At 50.3% G+C, this 27,737-nt stretch overlaps 1 pseudogene; it reads right to left on the bottom strand.

Moving 5' to 3' along the window:
• Nucleotides 1-9,472: 9,472 nt before the first annotated feature.
• Nucleotides 9,473-20,526, bottom strand: LOC134730174 (acidic leucine-rich nuclear phosphoprotein 32 family member B-like; annotated as a pseudogene).
• Between the last annotated feature and the right edge of the window lie 7,211 nt (nucleotides 20,527-27,737).

Here is a 27,737-nt window from a genome sequence, read left to right as displayed (position 1 = left end):
GTTACCTTTTGAGATTGCTTTTTTCACTCAGCATAAATCCCTGAAGATTCTTCCAGGTTGCTTTGTGTTTCAGTAGTTTGTTCCTTGCTATTGTGGAGTGGTCAGCATTCCGTGGAATGGGTGCATCATAATTCGTTTAGCCATTTACTTGTCGAAGACTATCTGGGTTGATTGCCAGTTTGGGGCTATTACCAATAAAGCTGCTATAAACATTTGTGTACAGGTTTTTGTGTGAACATAAGTTTTCATTTGTCTGGGAAGAGTGCCCAGGAGTGTAATTGCTGGGTCGTATGGGAGTTGCATGTTTAGATTTTTAAGAAACTGCCAAAATGTTTTCCAGAGTGACTGTACCACTTTGCCTTCCCAGCAGCAAAGCTTGAGTGATCCAGTTTCTCTGCATCCCTACCAGCATTTTGTCTTGTCCCTGTGTTTTATTTTTGCCATGCTGATAGGTGTGTAGTGAGATCTCATGGTTTTAATTTGCCTTCCTCTAACAACTATTGATGTTAAAGATTCAAAACGATCTTGAGAGCTTATTTACCATCTGTAAATCCTATGAGTGGTAGGTCTGTTCATGTCTTTTGCCCATTTTCTAATTGGATTGGTTTTTTTAAAAAATGTTCATTAAATTTCTTTCTTTCTTTCTCTTTCTTTCCTTCCTTCCTTCTTTCTCTCTCTCTCTCTCTCTTCTTTTTTTTTTTGATGGAGTTTCACTCTTGTTGCCCAAGCTGGAGTGCAGTGGTGCAATCTTGGCTCACTGCAACCTCTGCCTCCTGGGTTCAAGCGATTCTCCTGCCTCAGCCTCCCGAGCAGCTGGGATTACAGGCGTGCGCCACCACACCTGGCTAATTTTTTGTATTTTTAGCGGAGACAGGGTTTCACTATGTTAGCTAGGCTGGTCTTGAACTCCTGACCTCAGGTGATCCTCCCACCTCGGCCTCCCAAAGTGTTGGGATTGCAGGCGTGAGCCACGGCGCCCGGCTGGTTATTTCTTTGTGGTGTAGTTTATTCAGAAATTCATGAATTCCCTGAGAGAGAGGAGAGTTGTCTCTTTTCTTCCCCAAAGTATCTCTGGGTGTTTGGAAACAGTCTTTGGCAGGTATTAGAAGGTGGCTATTAGGTATTTGTTGAAAGAATCAGTGAGTAAATGAATACATGACCCCATGGTGTGTGGTTCTGGCCACGTCATTTGTGGCGCCCCCTGCTCCCCAGATCCATTCACTGCCTACTTTGTGCTCCCTGAGGCTGACCTGGGTGGACGGCATCCCCCACCTGGTTGCATTTGACCCACGGAGGCAGTTGCTGGAGATCAGCCGGAGAGAATGAGGCATTTCTCCTCTTGCCCTCTGCTGACCCTTGCAGTCCCTGCGGGTTGCATGCTGACCACAGCTCGTGCCCGGATGCTCTGCCAGGCTTTAGCTCCACTGGCTTCCGGGGGAAGCACCATTTCCTTCCCTCCCTTCTGCAGCCCCAGGGCTGGTAGCAGCTTCCCTCTTTTGCTGGCCTCTGGCTCTCCCTAACCTGCCCACGCCTCTGTGAACATGAACCACCTGGTCAGCTCTGCCTTCTGCTGGGACCCTGACTGTAACAGATAGATATTATTATTATTATTATTATTATTGAGATGGAGTCTCGCTCTGTCACCAGGCTGGAGTGCAGTGGCGTGATCTCGGCTCACTGCAACAACTGCCTCCTGAGTTCAAGGGGTTCTCCTGCCTCAGCCTCCCGAGTAGCTGGGACTACAGGTGTGCACCACCACGCCCAACTAATTTTTGTATTTTTAGTAGAGACGGGTTTCACCATGTTGGCCAGGATGGTCTTGATCTGTTGAACTGGTAATCCGCCCGCCTCAGCCTCCCAAAGTGCTGGGATTACAGATGTGAGCCACCGCGCCCGGCCAACAGATAGATATTATTGTTGCCACTCTACAGAATTGGAAACTGAGGCTCAGAGAGGTTATACATCATGCCCAGGACCACACAGCAAGTCCTGACAGAGCCAGGGTTGAGCCCAGGCTCCCTGGCTTGGAGCCCATGCTGCTGGCTTTCAGAGGGTTTTGAGCTCTTCTCCTCTGAGGGGCCCAGGACTGGGGTCAACATGAAGGTGCCTCAGGTGACCCAGAAGGCAGCTGAGACCTGGACCCCCTTGAAGGCACGCGGGTGCCTGTCATAGCTCTGGCAGTGACCACGAGCCCATTGGCCTCTTCCTCCTTGTGAGAGCTGAGCATGTCTCTGGGGCCTGGCAGGAAACCCAGCCTGTGTGTGTTTCTGCTGCTCAGTCACGTGAGACTGTGGGAAGCTGCTGGGAGGCTCAAGTGAGGCCCCTGCCCCAGCCACAGTGGCGGCCTGACCTCACATTTCCTTCGCTTCTTCTCTGAGTGAGCAGATGTGGCCAGCACCCACCACGTGCCAGGACCGTCCTGACACCCTGAGGGCGAGGGGGGCACCATGGCAATGTATCGGAGGGAGAGGGCACAGGCTCTGCAGCTTGAATACTAAGTGAGTCCCTTCTTGAGGGACCCCAGGCTCCTTGCTCCTGCAATGGGGACCATTGCACTTGCTAATTTCACAAGTTTATCCTTTCATTTATTTGCCTATCCATTGGTGGATGGAGCCATTAAAACATAGTTAATGAGCCTTTGTTTATAGCCTGCAGCTAAGAAAAGAGCTCTGTGAATCTAAAGCCCTGTATGAAATGTAGTTCTCTGATGGGGGAGTCTGGGTACCTCCCACCACTGCCCCTGTGTAGCCTAGGCCAAGAGGGCCTTTGGTGCCATTGAAGGACTAAGTGAAAACCTGACTTGTCTGAGGGCTCTGTGCACTGGGGGGCACCCCTGGACCCTACCCTGTCCCCTGTCACCATAGTCAGGGAGACAGGCCCGACAGTGCACAGTGACTAACCCAGGGCCACACCATGTGTTAGGCAGAATAATGGCCCTCTCCTCAAAGAAGTCCATGTCCTGATCCCTGTAGCCTGTGAATTTGTGGCCTCACGCACTCCTTATGGCGAGAGGAACTTTGCAGATGTGAATCAGGGTCTTGAGATAGGGAGAAGGTGCTGCATTCTCCCAGGGGGCGTGACATCATCACAAGGGTCCTTATAAGAGGTGGGCAGGAGGGTCAGAGTGAGAAAAGGGCGAAATGACAATGGGAACAGAGAGAGATTGGAAGATGCCACCTCTGTGGCTTTGAAGCTGCAGGAAAGGGCCACAAGCCAAGGAATGTAGGTGCCTCTGGAAGCCAGAAGGGCAATGAGTGACCAGATTCTCTCCTAGAGCCCCTGAAGGAGCACAGCCCCGCCCACACCACAGCCTCCAGAACTGTAAGAGAAGAAACTTATGGGCTTCTTTTCTTTTCTTTTTTTTCTTTCTTTTCTTTCTTTTTTTTTTTTTTTTGAGATGGAGTCTTGCTGTGTTGCCCAGGCTGGAGTGCAATAGTGTGATCTCAGCTCACTGCAACCTCCGCCTCCCAGGTTCAAGCAATTCTCCTGCCTCAGCCTCCTGAGTAGCTGGGATTACCACACCCGGCTAATTTTTGTATTTTTAGTAGAAATGGGGTTTCCCTATGTTGGCCAGGCTGGTCTCGAACTCCTGACCTCAAGTGATCCACCCGCCTCGGCCTCCCAAAGTACTGGGATTATAGGTGTGAGCCACCATGCCTGGCCAAAATTTGTGTTGTTTTAAGCCTCTAAGTTTGTGGCTATTTGTTAGAGCGGCCACCAGAAACCAGGATACCCGGCAAGGCTGTGACTGGAGCCTGGGACTTCTGCCACCCAGCCTCTCTGCCCGGGGTGGGACCCCTGTTCCACGGCCTTCCATCCAGAGCTCCCGGGCTGTGAGATTGCCTGGGTGCTTCGAGATTATTTTTCCTTCCATAGAGTGCTTAAAATGTTACAAAGAATATTATCTGTATAAAAGAACTTGAATAATGTGGAAAAACCTCACCCAAGCTCACCAGCGTCGCCAGCACTCACTGGCAGAACTGGAACCTGGAAGCCCCTATGGGCTCCTCCCCAGGCAAACACTGTTCCATCCTCCTGGGGGTGCTTACCCACCTGAAGCATGTGCTTTACAGTTCTACACACGTTTGTGCCCACAGGGCACCTTTCGTGGGACACTCGTGCCAGCCAGGGGTGTGTAAGGAAGATGGAGACTCTGTCCCAAACAGGGCTGCAGCGTCTCCTGAGAGAGGTGAAAATGACCTCAGAAGCCAGTTTCTGATGACAGGCCGGACAGGGAAGCAGCTCTCAGCCTCTGCCTGGGGCTCCTGGAACACCTGCTACCTCGACTCTCAGGCCTCACCCCTGCCACCCTGACCACCCCGCCCCCTGCAGCTGCTGAAGGGCCCTTCCTCTTGACTTGCAGATCTAACCTGTGATTGAAAGGTAGTGTCTGTGCAGGAAGGGGAACATCACACACCGGGGCCTGTTGTGGGGTGGGGGGAGGGGGGAGGGATAGCATTAGGAGATATACCTAATGTAAATTGCAGCACACCAACATGGCACATGTATACATATGTAACAAACCTGGACATTGTGCACATGTACCTTAAAACTTAAAGTATAATACAAAAAAAAAGAAAGGTAGTGTCTGTGTAGCATTTTGTGATTTGAAGGGGAAATAAAGTTTTCTGAATAATAACGACATGACCTTTGTGTGTATTTTCCCCATCGTGTGCTCTGCTTTTCTTTTGCGTTTTAGCTTCTCAGACATGACCTTTGGTCTCAGATGCTCAGCTTGGTGGCAGCACTTCACATGCAGGGGTGAAGGGAGGTCCTCAGCCCTGGCCACGCAGGGGTGAATTCCAGAGCATAACAAGCAGGAGCAGCTGTTGCTGTGCCCTCCTCACCTCCTTCTCTTCCCTTCTAGGGTGGAAAGTCCTCGAAAGCAAGGATCCTGGCTCTCGGCTCTGTGTCAGCTCTGTGTATACAGCACAGGGCTTGGCACACAGTAGGTGCTTGGTGAACATCTGGGGAATGAAAGATATCTTGCAGATTCATATAAATGCATCACCTGTGCCTCATAGTTGAGCACCACACCTGTGTGCACCACACCTGTGTGCACCACACCTGTGTACCACATCACTCCACCACATCTGTGCGTCACTCCTGTGTGTCACATCTGCCCACCACATCTGTGCATCACTCCTGTGCATCACTCCTGTGCACCACACCTGTGTACCACATCTGTGTATAACTCCTGTGTACCACATCTGTCCACCACACCTGTGTGCCCCATCTCTGCATCACTCCTGGGCATCACACCTGAGTACCACATATGTGCACCACACCTGTGTGCTGAGCTCAGGTTGGCAAGTGGAGTGAGAATAGTCTGTGGGAGCTGGAAGAGACTCGGACTCCAGCCAGGCCTGAGGACCCCACCCTCTGCTCCCAGCCCAGGGCTGGTCGGGTTGGGGGAGCTTGCCCCTCAGCTATGTCTCTCTCAGGAGGTTCTGGGCTCCTTTGGACTCTGGAAGTGCCAGCTCCACCTTGGGGGCTGATATGGTTGGAGTGTTTGTCTCCTCCAAATCTCATGTTGAAAAGTGATTCCTAGCGCGGGAGCTGGGGGCTGGTGGGAGGGGATTGGCTCATGGGGGCGGATCCCTCATGGCTGGTGGGAGGGGATTGGCTCATGGGGGCGGATCCCTCATGAATGGTTTAGCGCCACCCCGTTGGTGACGAGTGAGTTCTTATTTCATTGATTCACAGGAGATCTGGTTGTTTAAAAGTCTGGGATGCCCTCTCCTTGGCTTCTTGCTTCCACTCTTGCCAGGTGAGATGCCTGCTCCCTCTTTGCCTCTCACCATGATTGGAAGCTTCCTGAGGCCTCCCCAGAAGCAGCTGCCAGCACCAGGCTTCCTGTACACCCTGTCGGACTGTGAGTCAATTAAACCGCTTCTCTTTATACATGACCCGGTCTCAGGTATTCCTTCCTAGTAATGCAATCGGACTAACACAGGGCACTGCCCTGTGTCACAGAATGGGAATGGAGCCCACTATCACAAACAAGGTCAGGAGGGCCTTTCCCTGGGGCCCACACAGACCTCTCACGGGGGAGAGTCCACCCCTGCTCCCAGCCATCCCCCCAGGTTTCTGGGTTTCTGATGGCTGCTGCACTGCCAGGCAGCCCCTCGGCCTCACCCCTGAGCCCTACAGGAGATCCAGAGCCCCCTGAGACCTCAGGGCAGAGTTTGGCCCCTCCGCCACGCCCACACCTGAGCCCTCCTGCCCGAGCGTGTTTGGTAATTTTCCTGAACATTGGAGGGGCCCTGGGGAGGGCCCATGTTGTGCACCCCATGGCCCTCCCCCTTCTCTGGGGAGCCCTCCCTCTCCAAACACCATTTTGTCTTCTTGTGGACCACACAAATTTCAATGTCGTGGAGCAACAACATCAGACGAGGCCACTCCAGGACTGCGATGGGTCAGGACAAAAGCAAGACCCCTCCGTCACCGTGTCTGAGCACAGGCAACTGCAGGAGCATCGTCCAAGCCACCGAATGTCCAAACTCCCTGTGTCTCAGCAAACAGGAGTGAGGACAGCTGCTAAATCAATCACAGCCTTAGCCTCACTGCAGGCTCCCTGCCACATAGACAAGGTTTGCTAAGACCCCAGATCAGGCAGGGCGCGGTGGCTCACACCTATAATCCCAGCACTTTGGGAGGCCAAGGTGGGTGGATCACCTGAGGTCAGGAGTTTGCAACCAGCCTGGCTAACATGGTGAAACACCGTCTCTACTAAAATACAAAAATTAGCTGGGTGGGCATGGTGGCGGGCGCCTGTAGTTCCAGCTACTTGGGAGGCTGAGGTGGGAGAATTGCTTAAACTCGGGAGGTGGAGGTTGCAGCGAGCTGAGGTCATGCCACTGCACTCCAGCCTGGGCAACAGAGCAAGACTCTGTCTCAAAAAAAAAAAAAACAAAAACCCACACACACAAACAAAAACACCCGGGTCAGAGAACTAGCCCAGTTTCCCAAGAGCGTTCAATCCAGAGTGGGGTCCTGAGCTTACATCTTCCCCAAATCGCCCAGCACCAGCCCAAACCCTCCACCAAGCCCTTCCCAGTGCCCCCTTATTGAACCTCCCTGCGTTTTCAATGGCCATGGGCTCTTTCTCACTGCAACCAGGGATAGGTCCAAGCTGTCCACCCACAGGGCTGCTCCTGGTGGTCCCTGGAGGGAGGGCTTTGGCAGTGGGGAGCCTCTCCCAGGGCCCCTCAAGAGGCAGCCTTCTCCTGTCCCGACTGTGGGGAAGAGGGCAGGAGAGGAGTGAGCAGCTTGTGCCCCAGGCTGGTGGCTGTGCCTGTTGTCCAGCGGACCATCTGTGGCTGCTATCCCCATGGTGACAGGACCCGGCAGGCTCACTGGGGGAGGAGACCCAGCCCTGGGCAGTGGGCATCCTTGCCAGGCTGGGCTGGAGGAGTGGGAGCTCTAGCAGAGAGCTGCCAGCCTCCTGGCCCTGTCCCGCTGGCTCTGGCTTCAGCACAGACTCATCTGCTCCCGGGACTTGTCCCAGGGGAAAGCCAGGCTGCCTTCTGTCTTCAGCCTGGACCGGATCCCACTGGCCACAGCGGCTGAGTCTTTGGTTCAGTTTGAGGAGTGTTTGCTGGCTGCTAGGCTCTGAGTTTGGGGCTGGGGTGCAGGTGTGAGTTGGACCTGCCCTGGGGACCTTCCAGGCCAGGAAAGCCAGCCCCAGAAGTGTGACAAAGGTTGTAATACTGGAAGCCCAGAAAGGGTCTTGGGAGCTGGAACTGGAGGCCTCCCCTCTCCTCCCAGTAGTTCAGTAGAGGCTTCCTTCAAAGAGCAGATCTCAGGTTTGGGGCTCCCGGACCAGTGCGCATCCCACAGCCTCCCTTGAGCCTGGAACCTCTGGCCCTCCTTGCTCAAGTGTTCCGGGTGGGGGGATTGCCTGCCTATGAGGGTCTGTGGCTTAGGTCCAGGCCCTGAGCCAAGGCAGTGGTGCTGGAGAGGATGAACTTAGCAGAACCTGACCTGCTGCGATGTGGGCCAGATTCCACTTCCTGAGGCCCTCTTCCTGGGGACAGTCACTCACCCCTCCCCGTGGGAATGGCTCTTGCTGCCCTGCTGCCCCTCCCACACCACAGGGGGTATAACATGGGGATAAAAGGAGTCTGGGATGAGGCCTTTCCCTTGCAGCCAGACCCTGCCCCCCACCCCTCCAGTGTGCACTCCGAGAACCTGGCAGCGAGCCCCTGCACTCAGCCCAAACATCCTGTACCAGGGAGTGGGATTAGCCATGAGGTCGGCGGCCGGGCAGTCCCGCCAACAATCTGTCTTCAATTGCTGCTCTCAGGTTTCCCAACCAGAACAAGCCTTGCCTGTGTAGGGAACCCAGGCTCTTGGCCTGCCTTAAAATAACTCAGCATCCTTGGTGGCCTTCTGGGTGGAGGCAGCTTCTGAAGCTCTTCCCCCTTTCAGCCTTCCTGGGCCTCCCAGGACTACCCTGGACACCCCCTTCGCCAATTTAATGCTTCCTCACTGGAGCCAAGCCCTGGGTGGTGTTTTGTAGATTCCTTAGCGTCTTCTACATGGATGATCGAGTTGTCAGTGCGTAGAGATTGGTTAGGGCCTCTGAAATGAGGTGGAGTGGAGGTGACAAGAGCTGACCTCCCTGCCTTGTTCCTGAGCCCTGCGGAAAGCCTGTAGTCTCTCATCATTCACTGTGACTTTAGCTGTAGATTTTCTTCGGGTTTCTTTCTGGTTGGTGAAGTTCCTTTCCATTCTTAATTTGCTGAAAGATTAAAAACATTGTTTTTTGCAACTATTGAAATCAATCTTTTTTTTTTTGAGACGGAGTCTCACTCTCTCTGTCACCCAGGCTGGAGTGCAGTGGCGCAATCTCGGCTCACTGCAAGCTCTACCTGCCAGGGTCACGCCATTCTCCTGCCTCAGCCTCCCAAGTAACTGGGACTACAGGCGCCCGCCACCACGCCCGGCTAATTTTTTGTATTTTTAGTAGAGACAGGGTTTCACCATGTTAGCCAGGATGGTCTCGATCTCCTGACCTCGTGATCCACCCGCCTCGGCCTCCCAAAGTGCTGGGATTACAGGCGTGAGCCACCGAGCCCGGCCTGAAATCAAGTGTTTATTCTATCAATGATGCAAATCACACTGATTGATTTCAAATATTCAAGTAACCTTACATTTCTGGGAGAAATCGCATTTGGCCAGGATTCTTCACCCTTTGTATATATTGGGGGATTCCATGGGCTACAATTGTGTTGAGGATATGTTGAGGGATACTGGTCTGTAATTTTCTTTCTTTCTCCCCTCCCCTCCCCTCCCCTTCCCTTCCCTCTCTCCACTCCATCCCTTCCTCCCTCCCCTCCCCTCCCCTCCCTTCCCTTCCCCTTCCTTCCTTCCTTCCTTCCTTCCTTCCTTCCTTCCTTCCTTCCTTCCTTCCCTCCTTCCTTCCTTCCTTCCCTCCTTCCTTCTCTCCCTCTTGCTTTCCTGTTTCCATAAGACTGGTTACATTATTTCTTCCTTAAATATGTGCTAGAGGCCGGGCATGGTGGCTCATGTCTGTAATCCCAGCACTTTGGGAGGGTGAGGCAAATGAATTGCTTAACGTCAGGAGTTTGAGACCAACCTGGCCATCATGGTGAAACCCCATCTCTACTAAAAATACAAAAATTAGCCAGGTGTCGTAGTGCACACCTGTAATCCCAGCTACTCCGGAGGTTGAGGCAGGAGAATCGCTTGAACCAGGAGGCAAAGGCTGCAGTGAGCCGACATCACACCACTGTACTCCAGTATGGGTGACAGAGTGAGACTCTATCTCAAAAAAAAAAAAAAAAAAAGTGTGCTAGAAAAGCCATTAGAACCTGAAGTTTTCTTTGTGAGGTAGTTTTAATTACAAATCTAAATTTCCTTACTAAATATAAGGCTCTTCAGATTCTTTTAGTTTCTCCTGTGTCAGATTTGGTAAGTTATGTTTTTCAAGGAATTTATTAATTTCACACGTGTTGTGGAATTTATTAATTTCACATCTGTTGTCAAATTTATTAATTTCACATGTGTTGTCAAATTTATTGCTGTAAAGTTGTTCATAATGTTCCCCTATTATCTTTTTTTAATTTATTTTTATTTTTATTTTATTTTATTTTTTTTAAGACAGAGTCTCACTCTTCTGCCTAGGCTGGAGTGCAGTGGTGTGATCTTGGCTCACTGCAACCTCTGCCTCCCGGGTCCAAGCAATTCTCCTGCTTCAGCCTCCCAAGTAGCTAGGATTACAGGCGCCCGCCACCACACCCAGCTAATGTTTTGGTATTTTTAGTAAAGATGGGATTTCATCATGTTGGTCAGGGTGGTCTTGGACTTCTGACCTCAGGTGAGGTCACCTGCCTTGGCCTCCCAAAGTGCTGGGATTACATGTGTGAGCCACTGTGCCTAGCCTCCCCTATTATCTTCTTAATGTCTGTAGAATCTGTAATGATATCCCCTCTTTCTTTCCCAGTATTGTTAATTTGTATTTTCTCTCTTTTTCTTGGACAATGTTATCAGGTTTTTAGTTATTTTGTTCATCTTTTCAAAAAGCCAAAGAACCAACAATTGGGTTTTGTTCATTTTTGTATTAGTTTACTATTGCTGCTGTAACACAGAACTACAAACTTAATAGCTTCAATCAACAGAAATTTATTATCTATGGTTTTGAAGGTTAGAAGTCTAACATGGGCCTCACTGGCTCAAATCAAGATGTTTGCAGGGCTGTGTCCCTTTCTGGAGGCTCTCAGAGAGAATCCCTCCCCTGTCTTTTTCAGCTTTTAGAGGCTGCCCACGTTTCTTGGTTCATGTGCCCTTCCCTCCATCTTCACAGCCAGCAATGGTGAGCTGAATCTTTCTTACATCTCATCATTGCCCTCTTCTGCCTCTATTTCTACTTTTTTTTTTTTTTTTGAGAAGAGTCCTGTTTTGTTGCGCAGGCTGGAGTGTTCAGTGGCGCGATCTCAGCTCCGTGCAACCTCCATCTTCCGGGTTCAAGTGATTCTCCTGTCTCAGTCTCCCCTAGTAGCCGGGATTACAGGCATGCTATTTTTTTTTTTTTTTTTGTATTTTTAGTAGAGACGAGGTTTCACCATGTTGGCCAGGCTGCTCTCGAACTCCTGACCTCAAATGATCCACTTGCTTTAGCCTCCCAAACTGCTGGGATTACAGGCATGAGCCACCGCGCCCAGCCTCTACTTCCACTTTTAAGAACCTCGTGATTACGTTGGGCCCACCTGAATAATTCAGGACGATCTCCCTATTTTAGCAGCCTTAATTTAACCTGCAATCTTAATACCTCTTTGCCATGAATCGTAACATGTTGACAGACTCCAGAGATTAGGACAGGGACATCTTTGAGGGGCCATGGTTTTGTCACAATTTTCTCTATCTTTTTGTTTGTAATTTTATTCATTTTCTCTCATCTTTATTTCCATCCTTCTGCTTATATTGGGTTTAATTTAATCTAATTTAAATTCAAATTATTTATTTATTTATTTATTTGAGACAGAATCTTGCTCTGTTGCCCAGGTTGGAGTGCAATGGCATGATCACAGCTCACTGCAGCCTTAACCTCCTGGGCTCAAGCCATCCACCCACCTCAGCCTCCCAAGTAGCTGGGACTACAGGCATGTGCCACCACACCTGCCTACTTTTTTGTATTTTTGGTAGAGACAGGTTTTTGTCATGTTCCCCAGGCTGGTCTTGAACTCCTGGGCTCAAGCAATCTGCTGCTTCAGCCTCCCAAAGTGCTGGGACTATAAATGTGAGCTGCTGTGCCTGGCCTAATTTTTATTTTTATTTATTTATTTTTTTGAGACAAGGTCTCAACTCTGTCACCCAGGCTGGAATCCAGTGGTGTGGTCATGGCTCATTGCAGCCTCTACCTCCTGGGCTCAAGTGATTCTCCCATCTCATCCTTCCAAAGAGCTGGGACTACAGGTGTACCCCATCACACCTGGCTAATGTTTTAATGTTTTTGTAGAAACAGGGTCCCACTATGTTGCCCAGGCTGGTCTTGAGCTTCTGGGCTCAAGTGATCCTCCTGCCTCAATTTTATTTTATTTTTATTTTTATTTATTTTATTTATTTATTTTTGAGATGGAGTCTTGCTCTGTCGCCCAGGATAGAGTGCAGTGGCGCGATCTCGGCTCACCTCAAGCTCTGCCTCCCGGGTTCACGCCATTCTCCTGCCTCAGCCTCCCAAGCAGCTGGGACTACAGGTGCCCGCCACCATGCCTGGCTAATTTTTTGTATTTTTAGTAGAGACAGCGTTTCACCGTGTTAGCCAGGATGGTTTCAATCTCCTGACCTCGTGATCTGCCCCCCTCGGCCTCCCAAATTGCTGGGATTATAGGCGTGAGCCACCGCGCCTGGCCTATTTTATTTTTATAGCTTCTTTTATATTTTTTTGAGACAGAGTCTTGCTCTGTCACCCAGGCTGGAGTGCAGTGGTGGCATAGCAGCTCACTGCAAACTCTTCCTCCCAAGTTCAAGTGATTCTCATGTCTCAGCCTCCTGAATAGCTGGGATTACAGGCATCCACCACCAGGCTCGGCTAATTTTTGTATTTTTAGCAGAGATGAGGTTTTGCCATGTTGGCCAGGCTGGTCTCTAACTCCTGGCCTTGGTCTCCCAAAGTGCTGGGATTATAGGTGTGGGCCACTGGACCTGGCCTTTTATACCTTCTTTCAATTATTGAGCTTGTTCTTTTTTTTTTTTTTTTTTTTTTGAGACAGAGTCTTGCTCTTGCTGTCCAGACTGGAGTGCAGTGGCACAATCTCCATTCACTGCAACCTCAACCTCCTGGGTTCAAGCGATTCCCCTGCCTTAGTAGGAGTCGCTGGGGTTACAGGCGTCCACCACCACACCCGGCTAATTTTTTTTTTTTTTTTTTGAGATGGAGTTTCGCTCTTGTTGTCCAGGCTTGAGTGAAGTGGCGCAATCTTGGCTCACTGCAACCTCCTCCTTCCGGTTTCAAGCGATTCTTCTGCCTCAGCCTCCTGAGTAGCTGGGATTATAGGCATGTACCACCAGGCCTGGCTAATTTTTGTATTTTTAGTAGAGACGGGGTTTCACCATGTTGGCCAGGCTGGTCTCAAACTTCTGACTTCGTGATCCACCTGCCTTGGCCTCCCAAAGTGCTGGGATTACAGGTGTGAGCCACCATGCCTAGCCATTTTTTTTGTATTTTTAGTAGAGATGGGGTTTCACTATGTTGGCCAGGCTGGTCTCAAACTTCTGGCCTCAGGTGATCCACCCGCCTTGGCCTCCCAAAGTGCTGCAATTATAGGCGTGAGCCACTGCGCTCAGTCAATTACCACCTTTTAATTGGAGCATTTATTCCATTTACATTTAATGTAGTTACTGATATAGTTGGGTTTAGGCCCACCATCTGTTACGTATTTTATATTCTTCTTCATTGACCCCTTCATCATGTCCAAATTCTTCTTCCTCCTCACTGACTTCATCTTCACCTTCTTCACAGTCTACATCTTCACTTTCATCTTCACCTTCTTCACAGTCTACATCTTCACTTTCGTAATCACCTTCTTCACAGTCTACATCTTCACTTTCATCTTCACCTTCTTCACAGTCTACATCCTCACTTTCATCTTCACCTTCTTCACAGTCTACATCTTCACTTTCATCTTACCTTCTTCACAGTCTACATCTTCACTTTCGTCATCACCTTCTTCACAGTCTACATCTTCACTTTCATCTTCACCTTCTTCACAGTCTACATCTTCACTTTCATCTTACCTTCATCACAGTCTACATCTTCACTTTCATCTTCACCTTCTTCACCGTCTACATCTTCACTTTCATCATCACCTTCTTCACAGTCTACATCTTCACTTTCATCATCACCTTCTTCACCGTCTACATCTTCACTTTCATCTTCACCTTCTTCACAGTCTACATCTTCACTTTCATCTTACCTTCTTCACAGTCTACATCTTCACTTTCATCTTACCTTCTTCACAGTCTACATCTTCACTTTCATCTTCACCTTCTTCACAGTCTACATCTTCACTTTCATCTTCACCTTCTTCACAGTCTACATCTTCACTTTCATCTTACCTTCTTCACAGTCTACATCTTCACTTTCATCTTCACCTTCTTCACAGTCTACATCTTCACTTTCATCGTCACCTTCTTCACAGTCTACATCTTCACTTTCGTCATCACCTTCTTCACCGTCTACATCTTCACTTTCATCTTACCTTCTTCACAGTCTACATCTTCACTTTCATCTTCACCTTCTTCACAGTCTACATCTTCACTTTCGTTATCACCTTCTTCACAGTCTACATCTTCACTTTCATCTTCACCTTCTTCAGTCTACATCGTCACTTTCATTTTCATCTTCTTCACAGTCTACATCTTCACTTTCATATTCACCTTCTTCATAGTCTACATCTTCACTTTCATCTTCATCCTCGTCTCCATCAAACTCTTCCTCTTCACTATCCTTATCCTCCTCATTTTCCTCATTTCCTCCTTCTTCATCCTCCTCTTCATCATCTACATCATCCCCCTCAGCATCTGAGTTGGGGGCTTCCTGGTCCTCTTGGTCATAGTGATCAGGGTAGGTCAGCTTGGGCAGGAGCTTGAAGACCCTCTCCCAGTCTTCATTCAGGCTAGTAACCTCACGGTTTAAGAGGTCCAGGCTCTTTAGACGTTCCAACTTTTTCAAAGGTTCTAAAGTTCTGATATCTTTCAGTGTATTTCCATCCAAGTTTAGATGTGTGAGTTTCTAACATGTCCAGATCTCCAAAGACTCTATTGTCGTGGCAGCCAGGGGAGATTTGAAAATGAAATCAAGCCTGCAGTTATTAAATGGAGGAACTCTAAGTTCACAAATTCAACTGTAAAGCCCTCAATTTTTCCATCACTTGATTGGCAATTGTCCAAGACAAGTTTTAGAAGAGCGGGTGGGGTCTGGTACTTCAGCTCCACGTGGAGTCTCCTCCTCATGTTCACGTTCCCCTCTTCTCCACTCTTCAAACTTTCTGAAGATGGGGGAAGGATGTTCCCGCCTGTGCAGTAGGGCCATCAGAAGGAGTCTGCTCGTGACAGAGGCCAGCGGTGTGGTCCTGGGAAATGTGTAGCTTGCAGGCAGACAAACGGAGCCCCCAGAGTCAAGTAACTCACGGGAGTAGAGAGAAATCGTGGAGGGAAAAGGCAATGTGTATTTTTTTTTTTTGAGACAGAGTCTTGCACTGTTGCCCAGGCTGGAGTGCAATGGCGCGGTCTTGGCTCCCTGTAACCTCTGCCTCCTGGGTTCAAGAGATTCTTCTGCCTCAGCCTCCCGAGTAGCTGGGATTACAGGTGCCCGCCACCATGCCCAGCTAATTTTTTGTATTTTTAAATAGAGACAGGGTTTCACTATGTTGGCCTGGCTGGTGTCGAACTCCTGACCTTGTGATCTGCCAGCCTCGGCCTCCCAAAGTGCTGGGATTACAGGTGTGAGCCACTGTGCCTGGCTGGCAATGTGTATTTTTAACTCATCACAGATTACCTTGAATTAATAGAAAATGTGAGAACCTTACAAAATCATCCTCTAATTCCTTCATCCTTTGTGTTATTGTTTTGTTATATATTTTACCTGAAAATATATTGTAACCCCCACAATACATTATTATTTTGCTTTATATAGTCAATTGTCTTTTAAAGAAATTGAAAAGAAGAAAATAGTATTCTATATCTATCCATATACTTATTTCCATTGCTCTTCATCCCTTTTTCTATATCTGAGTTTTCATCTTGCATAATTTTCCTTCAGCCCTCTAGAAGTTCTTGAAGTTCCTCTAGAAGTTCCTTTTTTTTAAAATTTTTTTTGAGAGAGGCTTTCACTCTGTTGCCTAGGCTAAAGTGCAATGGTGTGATTTCTGCTCACTGTAACCTCCACCTCCTGGGTTCAAGCAATTTTCCTGCCACAGCCTCCTGAGTAGCTGGGATTACAGGCATGTGCCACCATGCTTGGGTAATTTTTGTATTTTTAGTAGAGACAGGGTCTCACCATGTTGGCCAGGCTGGTCTCGAACTCCTGGACTCAAGTGATCTGCCCACCTCGGCATCCCAAAGTGCTGGGATTACAGGCATGAGCCACCGTGCCTGGCCCCTCTAGAAGTTCTTTTAGTTTACACCTGGTAGTGAAGAAGTTAGCTTGTATTTAACCAGAAATGACTTTAGTTTACCTTTATTTTTAATTAATTAACGTATTCATTTTTGAGATAGGGTCTTGCTTTTTCACCCAGGCTGGAATGCAGCAGTGCAATCATAGCTCACTGTAACCTCAAATTCCTGCCGTCAAGCAATCCTCCCGCCCCAGTGTCCTAGAGTGCTGAGATTACAGGTGTGAGCCACTGCACCCAGGCTGCCAGTATTTTTAAAGGACATTTTTGCTGGATCTAAAATTCCAGTCTGACAGTCCCCTGCTGTCCCCACCCTCTGCAGTGCTTTAAAGATATTGTTCCATTGTCTTCTGGATTCTCTTGTTTCTGATGACTAGTAAGCTGTCATTTTTGTTGCTATTCTCCTGTATGTTATATGCCGTTTCTGTCTAGCTGCCTTTAAGACTTTCTCCTTAGCTTTGGTTTTCAGCAGCTTAGCTAAAATATGTCTATGTTGGTTGCTTTGTATTTATTATTTGAATTTTTCTAAACTTCTTACATCCATGGGCTGATGTTTTTGCTAGATGCAAACTTGCATTGTGGATAATTACATTTGAAACATTTTTAGTCATTATTTTCACATTTTTTCATTTGTTTTTCTGTCTTCTATCTTTCTTTCTTTCTTTTTTTTTTTTTTTTAGATAGAGTCTTGTTCTGTCACCCAGGCTGGAGTGCAATGGTGCGATCTCGGCTCACTGCAACCTCCACCTCCCGGTTTCAAGTGACTCTCCTGCCTCAGCCTCTGGAGTAGCTGGGATTAGAGGCATGTGCCATGATGCCTGGCTAATTTTTGTATTTTTAGTAAAGATGGGGTTTCACCATGTTGGCCAGGCTGGTCTTGAACTCCTGACCTCAGGTGATCCACCCCTCTCCACCTCCCAAAGTGCTGGGATTATAGGCGTGAGCCACCACCGCACCTGGCCCTGTCTTCTATCTAAGACTAATATTTGTTGAATTTTTTTTTTGAGACGTTGTCTCACTATGTCACTCAGGTTGAAGTGCAGTGGCATGATCATGGCTCACCGCTGTCTCTACCTCTCAGGCCCAAGTGAGCCTCCCTCCCACCTCAGCCTCCCGAGTAGCTGGGACTACCGGCGTGTGCCACCATGCCTGGCTAACTTTTTTCTTAGTAGAGATGAGGTCTCTCTATGTTGCCTAGGCTGGTCTCGAACTCCTGAGCTCAAGCAATGTGCCTGCCTTGGCCTCCCAAAGTGCTGCAATCACAGGCATGAGCCACCACGTCTGTCCCATATTAGCGTTCTAATTCAAACGACATGCTTCTCCTTACTCAGCCCTCGATGGAGGCGGTGTTCTGTGGGCCCCACTCCCCACAGGGTCCTTCCTTCTCTGCCTCCATCCTTTCGTGGCCTCCCTTCAGAGGCTTTCCAAAGCCCTTCTGGTCCAGCTCCTGTCCCTGGGCCACTGACTCCTGTTCTCCCGGAGAAGGAAGAAGGCGGCCTGGCAGCTTTATCTGGGTGTTCAGTGCCTGGGCTGCCTGGGGCTTAGCACACTCACTGCATCCATCTGTCCCTGGCATGCACGCTGCCGCTCGCTCACACGCCCAGTTGTTTACCACGAAAGGCCAAGCAGAGTAGCAGAAAGATTCCTGGGGGAGGAATCACGGCACAAATGGGTGTCCACTTCTCGTTTGCCTGTCTCTCTCCGTGCAGTCTAAAGCAAGTCATGCCACGTCTCTGGGCTCAGGATTTCCCCCCGATTCCGGGATGGGAGGAGTGATGTTTACTTCCTGAAAAGCTGGGAGGATTGGATGAGGGAGCACAGACTAGGAAGGCCTGGCCTGAGATGTCCACTGAGTCAGCCAGCCTTGGCCCTGGTGGCCGTTCCCCCAGGCTGGAGGCTGGGGACCCCCATGAACCTTGGGTCAGCAGCATTAGTGAGAGGCCTGGGCTCAGATGGGAACAACCTGCTAGCCATCAGCAGAAAGCCAGTCAGGAGGATGTTAAGTGGGGGAGGGTGGGGTGCAGCCTGAGGTCTGGGGCTGAGGTCCCCACCTGCGTGAGCCAGGGGTAGGATTGGCCCCTCTGAGTAATTGGGGGATCTGAGGCTGCAGCTGTCCTCCTGGAAAAGCAGACACAGCACTTCTGCTCTATGTGTGACTTGCTGCAGCCCCTGCCCTGCCCTCTGAGGTCCTCCCCTTTCTTGAGCCTCTTACAACTGGGACTGAACCTGGTGAGGACACTGCCCTTGTTTCCCATCCCTGGGACTGGAGCCCTGCCTGTCTCCTCCTTCCCTCCCTCCTTCCTTCATTCCTTCCTTCCCCACTTGCCTACATGGCCACTTTCTAGCTGCAGACCTGTCTCTCTTGGCCTCGGGCTCCTTACTTGTAAAACAGACTAAGCTGGGCACAGTGGCTCACGCCTGTAATCCCAGCACTTTGGGAGGTCAAGGTGGGTGGATCAGTTGAGGTCAGGAGTTCGAGACCAGCCTGGCCAATGTGGTGAAACCCCGTCTCTACTAAAAATACAAGAATTAGCCCAGTGTGATGATGCGTGTCTGTAATCCCAGCTACTCAGGAGGCTGAGGCGGGAGAATCGCTTGAGCCTGGGAGGCAGAGGTTGCAGTGAGCTGAGATCGTGCCACTGCACTCTAGCCTGGGTGACAGAGTGAGACTCCATCTAAAAAAAAAAAAAGATAATTTGTAAAATAGACTAATGTTATCTACCCTGAACATTTGTCACAGGGATGAAATCAGACTCTGGCCACAGAGCCTTGGGGCAGGGGCTGGCACCTGGTGGGCACTCGGTGGGCAAAGGTGGAATGAACAGGTGAGCCCTGGCACCAGCCCAGCATCACAAATCCATACTGCTTCACATGTGCCAGTTCAGGGAGCTAGACACAGGGTTCTCTGCCCTCTCTGTGGAAGAGGTAGCCCCTTTTCAACAGGTTTTTAAAGGCAACAACGACACTTAAGACTATGATGAGGGGCCAGGGGCCGTGGTTCCTGCCTGTAATCCCAGCACTTTGGGAAGCCAAGGCAGGAGGATGGCTTGAGGCCAGGAATTTAAGACCGGCCTGGGCAACATGGTGAAACTCCATCTCTACAAATAATATAATAATAAAAAAGCTGGGAGTAGTGATGCATGCCTGTAGTCCCAGCTACACGGGAGGCTGAGGTGGGAGGACTGCTTGAAGCCCAGGAGTTTGAGGCTGGAGTGAGCTGTGATAACGCCATTACACTCCAGCCTGGGTGACAGAGCCAAGACTCTGTCTCTAAAAAAAAAAAAAAAACTGGCCAGGTGCAGTGGCTCATACCCTTATACCTGTAATCCCAGCATTTTGGGAGGCCAAGGCAGGCAGATCACTTGAGGTCAGGAATTTGAGACCAGCCTAGTCAACATGGTGAAACCCGGTCTCTACAAAAAATATCCAAATTAGCCAGGCGTGGTGGTAGGTGCCTGTAATCCCAGCTACTCGGGAGGCTGAGGTGGGAAAATCGCTTGAACCTGGGAGGCAGGGGTTGCAGTGAGCCGAGATCTCGCCATTGCACTCCAGCCTGGGCGACAGAGTGAGACTCTGTCTCAAAAAAAAAAAAAAAAAAAAAAAAAAAATTGACTATGATGGGAATCTATCAGAGGAAATGATGTAGTCTCCAGGGCTGGGAGTTCAAACTGTGATCAGACAGGAGACCTGGGGGAGGTGGCTGAAGGATGCTGCTTGCTTAAAATCAGCTTGCTCCCCATTTCCCTGCCCCACCTGCACTGCTGGGCTCTGCTCTGCCGCCGCCTCCCCCTCCCCCTCCCCCATCTGCTGGTCTGACCTCACTTTGATTGGTAGAAACTGGTGATTAGCTCGGGAGGCGACTCTCAGGCTGGAGCTAACCCTGACTAACTGCTTCTAGGTCACTTGGCTTTGAGAAAGCCCTGACCTTCTCTGCACTGTCAGCTGAGAGGGTCGGGCCTAGACAGTCTAGCTTCTTTTTTTTTTTTTTTTTTTGAGACCGAGTCTCGCCCTGTCGCCCAGGCCAGAGTGCAATGGTGAGATCTCGGCTCACTGCAACCTCTGCCTGCCGGGTTCAAATAATTCTCCTGCCTCAGCTTCCTGAGCAGCTGGGATTATAGGCAGGTGCCATCATGCCCGGCTAATTTTTTGTATTTTTAGTAGAGGCGGGGTTTCACCATGCTGGCCAGGCCAGTCTTGAACTCCTGACCTCATGATCCGCCCACCTTGGCCTCCCAAAGTGCTGGGATTGCAGGTGTGGGCCCCCATGTCCGGCCTGACAGTCCAGCTTCTTAAGTTTTGAAAACCAGTTCCACCACTGAGCCCTGCCCCTCCATGGACCCATTTCAAAAGCGTGGTAACTGAGGTTCGCAGAGGCAGCATTAGAACCTGCAGCTGCCGACTGCGAAGCCCTTGCTCTACATGCAGCCATCACTGCTCCTGGCAGCAGTTTTCCATCTTCCAGGCTGACCATTCGTCCAAGCATTTTGCACCCATTAGCCTGGCTGGGGTCAAACTCAACGACTCTATGAAGCCTGTAAGGAAATGGGGAGGCAGGCTCAGAGCAGCCACCCTTTCTGCCCCCAAGGGGGTTAACCGCCAAAACCTCAACATCAAGGTCAGACCGAGGTCGTCGGGTCCAGATATCTCCTAATCATGCCTCTGGAGCTCTGGGGATCCTGAAGGGGCCCCTGGCATTGGGGGAGGGAGCAGGCAGGGCTCTGGGCCCACCTCAGTTTTAACAGAACCATCAGATGAGCTGTGGGATGTCAGCGGGATACCAGCTCTTCCCTGGCCCTGGCACTCACCCTCATCTTGCCTGCCCACATGCCCATGCCAACCTGGTGGCAGATCCCATCCCCTCTCAGGGTCACCCCCAGTCCCCTGCACAAAGCGTCAGTGAGCAGGATGAGCTCCGCTGAGGATCTGTGGGCCAGGCCAGGAGGGGCTCTGCGCACCCACCACACGGCCAGCAGGGACAACGCCCCCTTAGCGTCTCCCTCCCTGACCTCGTCCCCTCCTCAGAGCCTCCCAGACAGCTCTTGCCACTCCTCCTCGCTGCCTGTCTTCTCTTTCCTCCTAGAGTTTCGCCTCCACGATTCGCACACTCTCCTCCTCTGTAAGTCACGAAGCCATTCCCTTAGCCACAGGTCCTACTCGCCAAGAACTGTGAAGGACACGAGATTATACTCTATTTGCAAGGTAAGAAAAGAGCCTGCCTCCATTCCATAAATTCTGGCAGAAGATATGAGACTCCTGGGTCAGAAACAAGAAACAGTTCATGACCCACAGCAGCCACGGGAGCCAGAGTATCTGCATTTTTATGGGCCAGTTCCAAGAATAACACAAATAGGGCTCAATGGCAGCTTTGTACTCAGGGGATTGTGTAGAAGGGGAGCCTTGAGCTCAGAGAACCTGAATCTTTTATAGCAGGTGGTGAGCGTGCCTGCCGTTTACTCTGCAGAGAAAAAGTAGCTCCACAGTTCCAGGCTGTTTACTTATACTGTGTTGACTTTCATCCTCCAAAAATTCCTGGCCACCTGGAAACTGAATGTGACCTTACAGTTGGTCCTTGAACAACATGGACTTGAACTGCTTGGATCCACTTATACGTGCATTTTCTTTCACCTCTGCCATCCCTGAGACAGCAAGACCAACGCCTTCTTTTCTTCCTCCTCCTCAGCCTGCTGAACATGAAGATGACAAGGATGGAGACCTTTATGGTGACCCACTTCCACTTAATGAATTGTAAATACATTTTCTCTTATTTACGGTTTTCTTTAAACATTTACTTCTCTCTAGCTTACTTTATTGTAAGAATACAGTGTGTAATACACACAACATACAAAATATGTGTTAATTAACTGTTTCCGTTATCAGTAAGGCTTTCAGTCAATAGCAGGCTATTCAGCTGGGAGTGGTGGCTCACCTGTAATCCCAGCACTTTGGGAGGTTGAGGCGAGTGGATCACTTGAGGTCAGGAGTTCAAGACCAGCCTGGACAACATAGTGAAACCCCATCTGTACTAAAAATACAAAAAAAGTAGCCTGCCATGGTGGTGCGTGCCTATAATCCCAGCTACTTGGGAGGCTGAGGCAGGAGAATCGCTTGAACCTGGGAGGCAGAGGCTGCAGTGAGCTGAGATCATGCCACTGCACTCCAGCCTGGGTGACAGAGTGAGACTCTGTCTCAAAAAAAGAAAGGAAAAGGAAAATGTACTAACAAATAATACTATGGTGGGTAATTATGTGCACCCAGCTTTATAACCGCAGTCATCTGGAATACCTGTATGAACAACCTAAGTCTTTTGATAAGACCGTTCAAAATCTGTGATGGGCCACCAGTGCCTGTGCACTCACCCAGGGAGCTGAGATCTGGAGAAACTTTACCTTTTCCAAGTGCAGATGGACAAAAAGGACGTCACTTCATTGAGGAAGTTTCAACATTTTTACATAACACACACACACACACACACACACAGTGCTTACACACAAAGTCAACGCTGTGATAATGCACTTTTGTGGAGTCAAATTTGCAAAAGATGCAAAAAATGAATTAGAACTCTCTAAAAGTCTCCATGCAATTTATACTTCCAGGATTGGAAATGAGGCGAAGATTAAATCCATAGCATAACAAATTGTAAAAAAACAATGCTGCTAGTTTAAAAGAGTGAGTGAAAAGAAAACCTAAACAAAGAAAAAGAAAAGAAAAAAGAAAACTAACAAACAAAAAGACGACTCGATATGAAAAAATGTATTACTCGGATAGATTATGGGCTATTACTCAGAGATGGTCCATAAGAGCTGGCCAACTTTCATTGTTATTAACTATAGTTTGAAGTCTTGCATCTCGATGAGTAGCTGCTTTTTTTTTTCTTTTGAGATGGAGTCTCACTCTGTCACCCAGGCTAGAGTGCAGTGGCGCAATTTCAGCTCATTGCAACCTTCGCCTCCCGAGTTCGAGCGATTCTCCTGCCTCAGCCTCCCGAGCAGCTGGGACTACAGGCTACCGCCACCACACCCAGCTAATTCTTGTATTTTTAGTAGAGACGGGGTTTCACCATATTGGCCAGGCTGGTTTTGAGCTCCTGACCTCGTGATCCACCCGCCTTGGCCTCCCAAAGTGCTGGGGTTACAGGCGTGAGCCACCATGCCCGGCTGCTTTTTTTTTTTTTCGTTTAAGAACATGCCTCTCCTGTGAGAATATGTTCATGTTCATTTTCTACATGGCTCTGCTCTTTATGGAAGTTTTCTATCATTTGACATACACCGACATGGGCATTCTATCATTCCACATGCACTCACATGCAGACCACAGATTTGGTGGTCACAGTACTGCCTAGGCTGGAGTGCAGTGGCGCAATCTCAGCCCACTGCATCCTCCGCCTCCCGGGTTCAAGCGATTCTCTTGCCTCAGCCGCCTGAGTAGCTGGGGTGACAGGTGCCCGACACCATGCCCAGCTAATTTTTGTATTTTTAGTAGAGACGAGGTTTCACCTTGTTGGCCAGGCTGGTCTCGAACTTCTGACATCAAGTGATCTGCCAGCCTTGGCCTCTCAAAATGCTGGGATTACAGGTGTGAGCCACCATGCCCAGCCAGCCTTACGTGTCTTCCTATCCTACGTGCACATAATTATATTCAAACCAGTCAGAAACTTCAGTGGCTTCTTCAGGCAAATGTGGCTGTATTTCTTTAAAAGCTCTCCGAGGCATAAGAAAAGAAAAAGAAAAAAAGAAAAACTAGAAATAGAAAAAAATAAATACATGAAAGCTCCTGGAATATTGTCAGCTGGAAGGAATGCCAAGGCAGGCAAATGACCTTTTTTTTTTTTTTTTTGAGACAGAGTCTTGCTCTGTTGCCCAGGCTGGAGTGCAGTGGTGTGATCTCAGCTCATTGCAACCTCTGCCTCCCAGGTTCAAGCAATTCTCCTGCCTCAGCCTCCTGAGTAGCTGGGATTATAGGCGTTCACCACCATGTCTGGCTACTTTTTGGATTTTTAGTAGAGATGGGGTTTCATCATATTGGCCAGACTGGTCTTGAACACCTGACCTCAGGTGATCTTCCTGCCTCGGCCTCCCCAAGTGCTGGGATTACAAGTGTGAGCCACCGCGCTGGGCCAAGTGACACATTTTTAAGCTGAAGTTTTTGTGGCTGCTGTATCAAGTGGCCCATCCAGTTGTCTGCATTTTCCACCAAATGCCTTAGGCTGAATGGAAAAAACAAACTTTATTGGTAACACCTTGCCATTCACTTTTAGAAGCCTTGATCACCTCTAATCCCAAATCTGTCATGACTGGAGGAGTCAATTAGATGTTAGGAATTTTAGACTTTAGGGATTTAGACTTTAGGGATTTTGATCTTTTGGGATTTCAGCATTCAGGATTATGGTACTCAAAACAGTCATTAGGGATTATGACCCAAACCCCAGACCAAGACGTAGCACATGGCAAGCACTCAAATACTTAGGGGTTGAATGACAGCTGAAGGGGAGTGCTGGCCCTAGGCTGTGGGCCAGCTAGCTCTGGCTCTGTATCCTGGCTCTGCTCCCAGGGAGCTGTGTGATTTCAGGCAAGCCTTTTACCTCCCTGACCCTCAGTTTCCTCATCTGTCAAATGGGGACAGAGGCCGGGCGCCGTGGCTCACGCCTGTGAATCTCAGCACTCTGGGAGGTCGAGGCAGGCAGATCACTGGAGGCCAGGAGTTTGAGACCAGCCTGGCCAACATGGTGAAACCACGGCTCTACTAAAAATACAAAAAAATTAGCTGGGCGTGGTGGTGGGCACCTGTCATCCCAGCTACTCAGGAGACTGAGGCAGGAGAACCGCTTGAATCCAGGAGGCGGAGGTTTCAGTGAGCCGAGATCGTGCCACTGCACTCCAGCCTGGGTGACAGAGCAAGACTACGTCTAAAAAAAAAAAAGGTACAGAAATACATACTTTGCAGCATATTGAGATGATTTGAGATAATATGAGAGAAAACTCCTGGCTGGCACAGTGCCCAGCATATAGCAGGTGCTTAGCCCTTTCTTGCTGCTCTCTGGAACCTAGAGGGCTCCTGGGGCACCCCCCTCTGGTCTGTCTGGAGGACTTGGGTGGCTCTGAACCCTGGACACGGCACCATTCCTATGGGGCTTCCTGATGAGGGGCCTTGGGGTAAACCTTGATATAATAACACCCCCCTTCACTTATAGATTCTTTCCTGGGCTTCTTGGCTGTTGGGCATCCAAGAGCAACTTGATTGCTTCTAGAGATGGTGGGCTCACTACTTCCAGCAGTTGCCCGAGCGTTCATTCTGGGATTGAGGTTGAAGAAAGATCTTTCTTGTCCGCCCTGTTTGTCCTGCTGTCTGCTGCTTCCGCTGGTCTGTTGGCCTAGGAGCTGGGTTCCTGGAGGCCAGGGACTTGAGGATTCAGTTCGGAATTGAACCAAGGTTGGAAAAATAATCTGGAACATACAGAAGTCAGTTAGAAAAGAAATCCTGTCAGTTTTCACCCCCTTTTGTTTAGAAGCTGGCCTCGGTACTTCCATGGGGCAGGAATTGTATTTTTGTGTCCTCCACCATCTCTTCTGTCTAGAAATCTCCGTCTCATCCTCTGGGAGCGGCCACAGGAACACAGCCACCCCCGGGAGAGGCTTGCGGTCTCTCTGCCCTCCCGTACCCCCCGGCTGCTGCCTCGCCGTGTTCCTGGCCTGCAGCAGGTCTCCAGTGAGGCTGTGTGAACCGGCCAGACCTGGGGCTCCCAGAGTCTGGTCAGGGCTCTGCCTCCTCTCATTCACTCGAGCATTCCCTTGTTCCTCCATTCACTCGTTTGCTGGTCACTGTCAACTGCCCAGGCGTTGGCCACAGTCCCCTTGGTGAGCAGGTGAATGGGGCTGACTCAGCTCCATGTCCGAGAATTGCCCCCAGTCTTGGGAGAAACAACATCTCCTGGCCTTGTCTTGTCCTCTGGGACCTGGAATCTCCATGACACTCGGGGGCAGGAATCCACAGTCCTATACTATAGGAGAGGTCCCTGGGCTCTGGCGGTGATGGCTGGTGGGAGCCGGCAGACCCAGAGCTGGATTGTGGCCTCAGCCACTGTGGTTCCAACCTCAGCAGTGGCAGCGCCGCCCTGGCCCTGGCTCCCACCGGAGGGTGGGCTGTGGAGGCGATACTGCTCCCATCTCGCCCCAGCTTCCCTCAGCTGTTTCCTGCACAGGCTGTCCGCGGAGCTGGCTCTGCCCAACCCCCTCCTCCCCTCCTCCCTCCTCCCCGGCCCCTGGACAGGCACTGTGTCCTGTTTCCTGGCTGACCCCATCCCAGTGCTCGGGGTGGGGGGACTTTGTGACCCTGAGGGAACTCCCAGGCCTCCTGATTGCCCCCATTGCAGTATCATGGAGCCAGGCAGGCTGAGCAGCCTAGTCTTGGTTTGGCCCCTGCTGGTGTCCTGGGACTCTGGGTTGGCTCTGGCCCCTGTTGGTGTTCTGGGACCCTGGGTTGGCTCTGGCCCCTGCTGGTGTTCTGGGACCCTGGGTTGGCTCTGGCCCCTGCTGGTGTTCTGGGACCCTGGGTTGGCTCTGGCCCCTGCTGGTGTTCTGGGACCCTGGGTTGGCTCTGGCCCCTGCTGGTGTTCTGGGACCCTGGGTTGACTCTGGCCCCTGTTGGTGGCCTGGGACCCTGGGTTGGCTTTGGCTCCTGCTGGTGGCCCGGGGCCCCAGGTGGACTCTGTAACCCTCGCTGGGCTTCTGTCTGCCTCAGCCAGGCATGGCCTGGGACACATTCAGTCTCCAGCTCACAGAATGTTTATGATGTGAACCTCCCAGCATAGTTAGTGACCCAGAGTAAGTACTCAGAAAATGTGTTTTCAACAGCGACGTGAATATAATTATATGTTTCAGGTGCCATCTCCCCCTCCAGAGCCTGACAGTGAGTTGGCCAAAGGATTTTTGCCTGATTTATTTCTCTGTCCCCTGTCCCAGCTCTATCGAAGCACAGAGGACCTGGCAGAGTGTCAGCCGGTGGGCAGATGAGCTGATTAATGAACGCCCGGCACCTTCCCTGGGCTGTCCCAGCTGTCTAGCAGGGCTCGCGGTGGCTGGGGGACTCTGGGTCTATCTGGGTGCCCTCTGACCGGCTGGGTTCTGGCCCTTGCCCTCCTTCCATGTGGCATCTCTGCCCATCTGGAAGCTGAGCTGCACATTCCCCGATGAGGCCCTGGGCTCCAGCGGAGGAAGAGATTCTGAGATCTTGAGAGATCCCGGCCTCGTCCATTCTCAGGCCCCAGACTGCATGGCTGTTGGAGGAAGTGTGTAATTTAAAAAAGTTTCCCTGGTTACATGGAAACTTTTGCGGGCAAAGAGAAAGAAATACGTTTTTAATGAAGTCCAGGAGCCCGGGGCGTTTGATCTTCTGCTGTTCCCGGAACAGGCAGCAGTGGCTTTGCACCAGGAACAGCGTGTGCTCCCGAGCGGCCCTGCCAGCAGACGGCGGGCTGTGAGGGGCGAGAGTGCAGTGGCAGGTCACCAGCCATGCCCGCTGTCCACGCTGATGTCTTATGGCCTCCCGGTCTCTCCATTTGCAGATGAGGAAGGCACGAGCCAAGGCCGGGGGCTGCCGGCTTCT

Source organism: Pan paniscus, chromosome 23 (genome assembly GCF_029289425.2).
Source record: "Pan paniscus chromosome 23, NHGRI_mPanPan1-v2.0_pri, whole genome shotgun sequence".
Classification (NCBI taxonomy): domain Eukaryota; kingdom Metazoa; phylum Chordata; class Mammalia; order Primates; family Hominidae; genus Pan; species Pan paniscus.
This window is presented reverse-complemented; position numbering and strand designations above follow the sequence as displayed.